Below are 11,512 nucleotides of genomic sequence, written 5' to 3'. Positions count from 1 at the left end.
GCTGCAAACTTACCTGATGCAGACCATGCTGCAAGAGCTCCAAGCCAAAAGAGGCTTGGAAGGGACTATTTTACCTAGGGACTATTTTTGTACTCGGGTGGGGCTGGGGAGGAATACTTACCTGGGACTACTTTGGAGGCTATTTAAACCACGCCCGAAGAGCAGCACATGCTTCGCGTTATTCAGCATCCAGCAGCGTAACGCTCACCGTGCCTGCAAGTCTGCATCCAGTCTTCTGACACGCCCGCCTCGAGTTTGGAGCTCCTAGAAAAAGGGAGAAAGAAGGAGAAAAGGTTAGAACAAGAGCAATACCTTTGATCCTTACCTGAATTCCCGATTCATTGCGCCTTCAAGCTGGAAGAAAGAAGTTATTTTATGCGCGTCGCCTCGCCAGCTGTAGCGCCGCGCTGAACTCACCGGCCTTCGCAGCATCTTCACATTTCACTGCATCCTCCTGCATGTTCCCGCCACACTCCGGCACCTAAGGAGAAGACAAGAACAGCAAGGTGAGCCAAGGGAATACACAGAGGAATACCCCCCATAGACCTACCTGATTTTACCACCGGGGGTACTATTCTTCACGGGTCGGCGCAGCTTCCACTGCATCCTAGCCGAACCCCGGCCCCTAAGGGGAAACAAAAGGACAGCAAGGTGAAACAAGGGACTAACAAAAGGAACCCTCCTCACCACACAAGACTTACCTGATTTTACCGCCAGAGGCATTATTTCCCGAGACTTCATACTTTCTCTTAGCGCCTGAATAAGGGAGAAAGCAACGGGTTACATATGGACATTATTTTATCGAACTGTGTTGGATAATACAAATCCTTACCAGAACATTACCGGTTGCCACGAGGAACTCTTCAGTAAGGTCAAGCTGCAACCTGCAAGGAATCGGACAAGAGTGAAAGTCAGGCATTTGAACTCTTACGAACTACATACTTACGGCGTCTTGCCGGGAATGTCGGAGTCAATATTGTCCTGGAACTCACCAATTCCTTCGAGCCAGTGAAGCAACTGGTTATCTACGTGCCCCTGCGCTCAATGCAGGATGGGGAGCTCATCTTTTCAAATCATCAGGTGAGACTATAAGAGGGGACATCCAAGGTAATCAGTGGGGAGAACAACGGGGTGGGGGGGGATTTACGCTCAACTCCACAGGTGGTTAATTCCCTTTCTCCACTTGCAGAAGAATATTCCTATGGGCCAAGCAAACGAAGCTAGGTGGGCCAGTCCAGTCCGTCATCTCGGCACTACGCGTCACATTGGTGGAGATCGCAGCAGTCCAGTCCAGATCGACGCCTCTGTGGGAGCCAGGTGAGCATAACACTCCCCCTCCCCCCCCATTTCCTGCGGGGTCCCTCAGAGAGCTTGTATGTCCCCCTCTTTTTCAACCTTTTTGTTACCTGTTGGATGAGCTTGGAGTGTACTTTTCGAACTATGATGACGACACCCACCTAGTTCTTGAGTTAACAGGGGTTTATGCCAAGGACGCCGTCCTTCTTCAGACCATCTTTCTTCACGTTGAGACCTGGATGAGCAACAACTGGATTTATCTGAATGGGAATAAGACTGAGCTGTTCGTTTTTGGCACCAAGCATGCTCGAGCAAAATTAGACCCCAGCTACTGATCATTCTCCTTTCATGGTTGTCCAATTCCGGTCTCAGAGTGTTAAAACTCTGGGCTTCTATCTTGATCCTCTGAATAGTGTAGACGCTCATATCAACCAGACAGTTAAAAATGGTTCCTACTACCTTAGGCTACTGAGATACATGCGCCCCTTTCTGTCAGAATCTAGTTGATCCTCAGTTGCCCTTGTGGTTGTGATGTCCAGATTGGATTATGGCAATGCATTATTAATTGGGGCCAACAAGAAAAACATTGTTGCCCTCCATGACTCTTCAAAATGATGCAGTTCGCATGATCATGACGGCAGCTAGAAGAGATCATATTTCTGATAGCCAGCGAGATCTCCATTGGCTCCCTATGGGCTCCCGGCTGGAATTTAAGGCCGCCTCTATAGCCCATAGAGCTTTATATGGTACTGCCCCAGTCTATATTAAAGAACTGGTGTCATTTTATGAGCCACCAAGGAAGCTGCACTCCTCTGCCTTGACGCTGGTCAACATCCCTAAATTCGTGCTCTCCAGTAGTCTAGGCAGATCCTTCCTTAGATTGTCTTAATTTTATGTGTTAGGTTGAAGAGAAGTGCTGCTATTTTACTTCATTTTTACCTGTTTTAAAAAAAACCTTTTACCTGCTTATCTGAGTAAATATAGGGATTGAGTAAATTAATTGTGCTTTGTGAATTTGAAATAAGTTAGTAATTTGTAACTTGTTCTGCTTCATGTGCCTTTCGCCGTGAACGCACTTTTAGAATCTTTAAGGGCGTTAGCAGCCTCCACTCGTGCTCAGAGAGGAAACTTAAAAGAACTACAATTCCCATCTCCTTTGTAGTTCTGACATGTATTTAACTTCACGTCAGGTGCGTAAGCGCCGGCGCGTAGGGGCTGGTTTGCTCCGGTTCGCTACAGGTGAGTGCATAGCTTAGCAATCGCCCCGTTTTTCTCTACCCTTTGTGTGATAATAGTCACTTGTAATTAGATCAGGCATTAGTCATGCCTGTAAAAGACCACACTCAAATGGAACTCGTATCTATGATTCGAAGGAATCGTAGATTACGGCTATAGGCAGAAGCCAATTGCTCTTTTAAAAAGGAAAACTCCTCTCACACCATACCTTGTGGAGTAAGCGATCATGCTCTCTCTTGTACAACACTTGAGCACCACACTACTGATTCAGCTGACTGCACCAACACAGTCACACCACAAAGGGAAGATACACCAACAAGTGTAAATATACAACACCCCCTACCTCATACAAATGACAATACTCCCAAATGCGGCCTCTTGAACACACGTTCCATGGTACTACACGCAACTGAGATTGCTGACAACATCATAGATAATAACTATGACCTTCTCGTCCTAACCGAGACATGGCTTCATGATACTGCTTTGCATGCAATAGCTCTTGCTACTCCAGCAGGATATAAGTGCTTACATGTTGACCGCAAGTCCGGGTGTGGAGGCGGGGTTGCCATAATTTTTAAATACTCTCTAGACTTCTATAGATCATCTTCCCCTCAACTTGAATCATGCAAAGCAATTCAACTTAAACTTAATACGGACACAACTCACTCCCTAAGCCTAATAATTATTTACAGACCCCCAAGAGAAACTCCTCTTTTTGAGGAACAACTGTTAGCTCTCATAGGAAGTATATGTAAAATTAATACTGCGGTTGTCATTTTAGGAGATTTCAACCTATGGGCAAATAACCTTCAAGACACAGAAGTCCATTCCTTTCTTCAAACACTCTTCTCCATCGGGTTTGTACAGTCAGTGGATAAACCAACCCACAAAGCCGGAAACACTCTTGATTGGATTCTTACTAGGAATATTACACCCAGTGTAACTAACATAGATCCATGCCCATGGTCCGACCACCTTCTGGTGCACTTTGCACTAGCATTAAAATGTAACCCCACCCTGATAAAAACTAGTAGTATAACTGAATCACGTAATATAAAAAATATTACAGCTGATATATTTAAAACTACTATACAGCCCATGCTACCCCCCCCCCCCCCCTAGGTGGTAACTTATCCTTGGAAGACTTTACCATTGCCTTTAGAAACACAACCAACAAGGCCTTTGATATCCCTGCCCCTCTCCGACAGGAGAGAAGGAAGAAGAAACATGGCTTCAAACTTCATCTTACCCCCGATTTAATCTCTGCCAGGAAAAATAAACGGAGATGTGAACGCCAGTGGCGTAACCACCCGTCCCCCTTCGCCCTACTGACTTATCAAGTCGCAGCCAGAGAATACAAACGTCTTGTGCTGGAGGCCAAACAACTGTCTCTTAACGACCGAATTGAAAAAGCTGCAATAAAATCCAAAGAACTCTTTACAGTCCCCCAATGAACTCAAAAACCCCAACACTGAACATAGGCTCACTATAAACAATGGTGCCAAAACATACTCGATAGTTTTACTCATAAAACCAAACTCCATCAAGGACGTATTAGGGATAAAATTGAATCTCAGTGCTTAACTGAATCATCACTACCCTCTCTTCCAGAACCGTCGCATCATGGTATAAAACCTTTTTCCTTTACTAGCATGACAGAGTCAGAGGTCCTAGCGATTATTGAAGGCCTTAAACCTACATCATGCAAAGGAGATATCTTTCCCACTACACTCTTTAAGGAATTCTCTAACACCCTCACCCCATGGGTAACAGAACTCGTCAATCGCTCTTTTCAAGAAGCTGTTGTTCCCATTAGCATAAAGGAGGCTTGGATCACCCCTCTACTTAAAAAGGATAATCTTGATCCTCTGCTACCTGAGAATTATAGTCCCATCACAAATGTTCCCTTTATACTTAAAATACTGGACAAAATAGCCTATATACAGCTGGAGAAATTTGTCGAAAATAACATTCTTGCCAGGGAACAGTCCGGTTTTCGAGCCAATCATGGAATGGAGACGGCGCTATTAGACCTTAAGGCCAATATAACAAATACTTTTGGAGGGCAATTCTGCTCTATTGCTCCTGCTGGATCTCTCCTCTGCGTTTGACCTGGTCGACCACGAATTACTAGCTGAAAGACTCCAAAAAACCGGCCTATGCTCTCCCGAAGCAGTACGCGGGCTAAAATCCTTCCTAGGCCCCAGGAATGCATGTGTCGCGAAGGGATCTTTTAAATCTCTAAAAATTCCCGTGACATGTGGTGTCCCTCAGGGCTCTTGTTTATCCCCATTACTTTTTAATATCTACATCAAATGCCTATGTGATCTGCTAAAATCAATGGGCATACAATTTGCCAATTACGCCGACAAGCAGATGGTGATTAAACCATCTTCGGTCTACAAGGATGATTTGGCTACGGTAAATGAAATCTATGATACCATTCAAAAATGGATGGCTCTTAATTCTCTTGCACTAAATGATAAAAAAACAATAAAAAAACAGAGTTGCTGGTTATCAGTACACCGTTTAGGTATAAAAACATGGACCCAGATTACATCTTTCGTAATTGGCGGTAAAAACATTCATGTATCAGATTCTATAAAAACGCTGGGAGTTTACTTTGATACCCATCTTACATTTCAGAAGCATGTATCTTACCTCAAGTCATCATGCAGCTTCTTTACACATCTCCTATGGCAAATAAGACCATATCTGTCTGAAGCCAATAGAGCATCCATTGCAGCAGCTATAGTTAATACCAAGTTGGACTACTGCAATAGCCTCCTGATGGGCACTTCTAAAAGAAATATTAGGAGTCTCCAAACTATACAGAACGGAGCTGTTAGAGCTGTATGCGGCCTAAGTCGCCAAACTCACATTACAGAGCATCGAAAAAAGTTACACTGGCTCTCTATTGAGCAGCGGCTTAAATTTAAAGGATTAGTAATCGTTTTTAAATGTCTCTCAGGCAAAGCCCCGGATTATCTAACAATTAGGCTTCAGATAGCACTTCCTAAACTTACGCTAAGCTCAAACAGTCTTCTTCTATTGGCACAACCACGTACCCTCCTGAAGAAATTGGGTGAAGCAAGTTTTGGGGCCTGGGGCCCTAAGAACTGGAACACAATCCCTCTTCATCTTAAACAGTCCACCACACTGCAACAATTCAGAAAACGTCTTAAGACCTTTCTTTTTGATCTTATCTCCACTTGGTGCCTTAAGATCACTGGCTACTCCTCAGGACTTGTTAGTCGCCATGACTCACAGCGGCTACCTTCTTCTCTCCTTTTGGCTTTTAGTGTTATGTGTTTTGTAAATGTTCATGTAAGCGCCCTGAGACCTTTGGGTGAGTGATTGTGCTATATAAGAAATTCCTTAGTTAGTTACTTAGTTCCCCTTCAAGGCCGCAAAAATCTGGAATGCATTGCCTTTGGAGCCTAGGCTGGTAAAGGAATAAAATCCCTTTCATAGGAAATTAAAAACTGTCCTTTTCAACTAACGCTCTCTACAGCCATGCCTCTCTGAAATAGAACCCGCCCTGCATCGGACTCTCTTGCCCATGTTTGTCACCTGTCCCATCTTTTTTGTTGCTGTTTCCTATGTTTGCAAGCCCTGAGGCCTGCAGGCTTCGGCGCCCTACAAATAAATAAATACAGTGCTTGTGTGTACAAGGGATACTCTGAGACATTGGCAGGAGAGTAAACCAAGACCCTGGAAGGAATTGAATACAGAGAAAGAGACCATTGAATCCAAGAACATAGAGTGCCTGATTTGGCAGGGGAGCACCCCAAGAAGAGGGGCACTGAGAATAGGGTCTGTACCCTCATCCCGGGTAAAGGTGTCCAGACCATTCTTCCTTGTGGCAGAACCTGGGAGTCAGGTTTATCAAGTAAAGATAAAGACTTGCCTCAACTGTTAAAGCCACAGATACAAAGGGTCTGATTCATGGAAGTGTTCTATAATGGCACAATCCCTTTGGAAAGTGTTGCATGAATCGGGCCCAAAGTTGGATAAATCTGGGGGAAAGCGCTCATGTGGAACTTTTATTTGCTTTTCTACACCTTTTTGGAACTTTTGCTTTGAACTGCCAGGCCGGGCTGCAGGTCAGGGATTTGGAAACGGGATGGTGAACTTAACATTGGACATTCTAACTCCAGAAGGTTTTGTTAGCTAGTTTTGTTGAGTCAAGCAAACCCATCTTAGCGGTAGGGCTAGTAAGGATCTCTTACACCATCCCCAACCCCCATTTTGGTTGTTCACAAAAGTCTTTGTCAATCAACATGCCGATTCTGTGTCGGTCTCTTACTCCTAGACCCTCACAGTGTATACCGTGAATAATGTCCATTAATGCATATTCTTGTTTTCGAGGACTTCTAACCCAAGTAATAAAACAAGGGACAAACCTTAGGAGTATCAAGGATATAAATCTCAAATCCATCCTATCGAAGACCTTGTTGGCATCAAGCACCAACAGTGACCTCAGGATGCAGTGCCTACGACCAAACCCCACCACGTTTATGGCTGGCCTGATGATGTTTGCTTCGATTGACAATCCTGTCTGATCCATGTGTATCAAAGATGGAAGGACACCCATCAATCTAGTGGCCAATATCTTTGAGTAAATCTTGGTGTCCGTATAAAGGAGTGAAATCGGGCAGTAGTAGTCCTAGGACGTAGTTTGAGAATTTTTGGTTTGAGAATTAAGGAAAGCAGTGACTCCCATTGAGACTGATACTGCCTCCAACACCAGAATGGAGTTGAATAAAGCGTTGTGGGGGGGTGATCAACTGCATCTTTAATGCCTTGTAAAACATCAACATGACCCCATCTGGACCCAGGGCCTTCTGATTAAGAAGCAAATTTATTGCCTTTTCCTTTTCTTCCTTCGTAATAGGAAGTTCCAATTGGTGCGTTTGAGAGAGCCTGTGAAGCAAGGTGGAATAAAGGTAAGTGCTCTGCTTTACAAGTTCCAGGCCCTCGGTGGACTTCAAGCATTCGTATAAAATTAAAGAAAACATCGAGCCTTCAGTCTCGGCAAGTTGTAAGATTCCCCTTTGCATCCCTAATGATCGTGTTATGGTTTCTAAGTCTCTGCTTTTTAAGTTTATACGCCCTTGTTACCATGCATATAGTAATATTTTTTGGTGTGCTAAGGACATGCTCATGTCCACTGCCATCAAAGCCTCCAGCTTTGACAGGCCGGTTTTAACTCCCAACTCTTTCAGGTGTGGGGCGACTTCCCTGTTCCTTAACTGGGCGTCCAGGTTTTCTTTAGCTTGTCTTCTCGATCTGAAATAGACAGCCAGCCAACTTATAAATGCCCCCCTTATAACTGCCTTCATGGCATCCCACAGCAACCCGGCAGGGGTTCCCTCCTTATCGTTATCGGCAAAGTAGTTGTCATTGGCCGCAGCAATTTCCCCTTGAGTGATCCAAATCTTGGAGGAGCAGGTCATACAGCCTCCACTGGCGCAGCCAAATAGGTCATGCCCTGTTAATACATAACACATCCTGGACCACGGAATGATCAAAGAATAATCTAGGAGCAATGGTAACGTCAGACATAAAAGGGACCAGAGATTCAGACACCAAGAGAAGATCGATTCAGGAGGAGCCCCTGTGTACGTGCAAATAGTGAGAGTACTCTGTCCCATGGAATCGCCCCAGATGTCCACAACTCCCAACTTGCGGAAAGTTCTCAGCAGGGCATAATCTGCAGGGGTGGTTGGAAGCATCTTGTCTACCTCTTGATCTTGTACCAGTTTGAAGTCCCCTGTTATCAGCTCCCCCTCCACAAACACTGCCAGTACTGGGAGCAGTTGCCTCAGAAATCTGTGCTTATTATCATTTGGAGCATATAGGGAAGCCAACATTACTGGGTGGCTGGGAAGGGTACCCTTCAAAAAGATGCTGCTCACCTGGATCTTTTAGTAGCCCCTTTTTAACGAATGGGAGGTTTTTCAATATCAATATAGCAGTACCCCTCCTTTTGACTGTGGCTGAGGCACGGAAAGGCAGGGGAAAGGCACTGAATCTCAGCCTATGCTTACCCAATGGATGGCGATACCCACAACATCTGGAGTCTCCTCTACGTGACCTCCTCTTGACTGGTAGTTTAGACCCTGTGCGTTCAGGGTCACGATCATATAAACATCTATTCCTGTCATTGGGGGCTAGGAGACCGAATGAAAGATGAAAATGGGGACCACTCTCTCCCTAGTCATCCATTGTCCTGCTTTCAATACACTACCCCGCTGTATTGGTTCACCCAGCAAAATTTGTAAACAATTTTTTTTTAAAGAAACAAACTCCCATAATTCAATCCCAAACACCCACCCCCTTACAATCTGAAATCCTGTTGGTGTCCACCAGCCATCACCTCCCACCAATGTGGGCTTCTGGGGTAGGATGAGTGCAACCGCACCACACCTTACTACTATTGTCAAGGCATCCGGGCCTGTAGCTCATTCGTAAATGACCCATGTCAGACTAGCCCCCACCCCCGTGCTGTGAACAAGGTGTAAAATCCCCAATCCCCAAACCCAACAGCCAGGAACACCCACACAGTCCTCTAAACCTTGCATTTATGGGACCTGTCAGGACAAGGTGTAACTGGGGTAAAGATCTCACAGCATGGAATGTTGTAATGAGTCCGCTCAACTTACTTAGACTTCATTCTCTTGTGACTTCAGTCCAAACCCCTCTGCTGGGTGCTGGGCCGACCTTCCAATTGATCCTGAGATGAGCCAAGAGTGATCTGAAGTCGGGTTCATAAACTGCATAGCGTCCTGCATATATGCAACAGTTCTCCGCTCCCCATCCAGGGTACACATCACTGCTGAATGGACACCCAACGGATACTTTGCCCCTTTTTTCGACCAGGATGTAAAATCACAAAGGGCTCTTCTATTGGCCAACATCGCAGGGGCAAGAGCAAGATTATCCTGGAACCTCCGAAGACAGAATCTGGTGAGGCTCTAGTTGCTGTCGTAATGTCCTTTTTCATTCAATAGCAATGGACTCTAGCCAAAACAGGCGGCCCACTAGTTCCGAAGCCGAACAGTAGAAAAACACTCAAGTTCTATTTCTTGGACCTCTGGCCATTGAAGCAGGGACCTAAACAAGTGGTTGATAAAGGCTCTTTGATCCTGTTCCTGAGTAGGGATTCCCTGGAAGGCGAATGTTCTTTCTCTGTGATATATTCTCCAAGTCTTCCTGCTGTAGGAGTAATGTGGAGTTTGAGCCCCCAGCTCCTCCACCCTGTTGATCAACTGGGACAACTTATACGAGAAGTCAAAGGTATTATTGTCCAGGTCATCAATGCGGGACTCCACCGAGCCCAAGCACTTATCGGCCGTGGCCACCTTCTGCATGAGTTCACCCACCGTGCCCTGTATTTCTTTCTTGCGTTCTGTGAGAAACCAGAAGGTGTCTCACCCACTAATCCCTTGGGTCTGTCATTCAGGTGGTTAGGACACACCCATCGCTTTTGGATCCAGTTCCTGGGGGTGGACCAGTGTGGGAGGATCACCTGGGTGAGGGGTCTTCGGGGAGTGGTATTGGGACACCGGTTTGTGAGATGCGGTAGCCCCTTCCCTGTAACACCTCTACCCCATCCTATCAGGTAGGATATTTAGGAACTTAATCCCCTCCCGCCCTTTTACAACACAAACCCTTTCTCACGGACATGAGAGAAAACAGGCTAACACGCGGACGTATACCTGATGTATCCCAATACAATGGTCAGGCAATTACCGATTATCGCACATACCTGACTTCCGTTACACTTCCCCACAAGGATAAAAGGCGGAACACGAGAGCACATTCTGAGCGAGGCAAAGCACACGAGGAAACAGCAGTTCCAAGATGGCAGTTTAACAAGAGGCGAAAGATGGCGAAACAAAAGGGGATTGCACGGAGGGAAGTTCTCTTGATATTTTTGACAAGGAACCGTTACTTTCATGAAGCCTTGAAAATAGAAAATGTAAAACTGGGAAACCAAGCTGAAGAATCCTGTATTGTGTGTCAGAGGTACTCGGGGCTCTCCCGCATCGATAATCCAGGCGGGGAGAATCGCCAGCTGCTGTGGTACTGTCCTTGGCTCCAACAACAAAGCAGCATCTGTGAAATCAACACAGCCGGAGAGTTGGGTAGACCGATATAGGATCTGTCTGTGTTGAAGCCAAGGTTGCAAGCATTAACATTGTATGGTGAGCGCTGAAACCAACATTGTTTGAAACACGTGTGATAACCAACGCGAGTGAAGTTGAATGGCAGATGAGTGACTGAACTATGAAACCAAGATACGATACCTTTGATAGAGTGGTCTGGAACTGCGAATGTGCTCAATCAAAGGTCTTTGCAAGGTATCAAGCTGAGGGTTACCAAAAGTGAAAGACTGGCAAAGAATTGTGAATCGAAGTTGTCCTGCAATGGGTCAAGCTAAATCCAGTGCACAGTTGAAAGTCTTTGATGTTGATAAAGAAAGTTTATGGCAAAGTATATAAAGTTGGTCTGAGACCGGCAGAGGGAGATCAATTGAAAGCTTTGGGTTAAGGTAAGTGTGTTATTGGTCGAAGCCCGGTGGAGGGAGACTGATTGACGATTTGATGTCAAAGTGGATCTGAGCCCCACAGAGGGGCATCTGGGGTGAACAGTGAATCACCCAAGACATTGGATACGTGAAAATCCCAAGAAAAATGTTTATAGTGGATCTGAACCCGGCAGAGGGGGATCCGAGGTGGAAAGTAACATGCCCCAAAAAATTGTGTATATGTGAAATACAAAAGGAATGTAACTTTGTTGTTGCATCAGGCCCGCTGAAAGAAGAGACTTTGAATGATGAAGCGACTTTGGCACAGAATTGAAGTTTTCAACTGCACCCATGAGCCAGAGACACTGCTAAGCCCGAGTGTGCCGCCTTGTCCCGTGCTAAAATGTGGGGAAGGGAGGCCTACGGCTTGAATATCCTGAC

Source organism: Ambystoma mexicanum, chromosome 5p (assembly GCF_040938575.1).
Source record: "Ambystoma mexicanum isolate Mex_15411 chromosome 5p, UKY_AmexF1_1, whole genome shotgun sequence".
Taxonomy (NCBI): Eukaryota; Metazoa; Chordata; class Amphibia; order Caudata; family Ambystomatidae; genus Ambystoma; species Ambystoma mexicanum.
The sequence above is the reverse complement of the archived record's forward strand: the minus strand, read 5'-3'. Positions refer to the sequence as shown.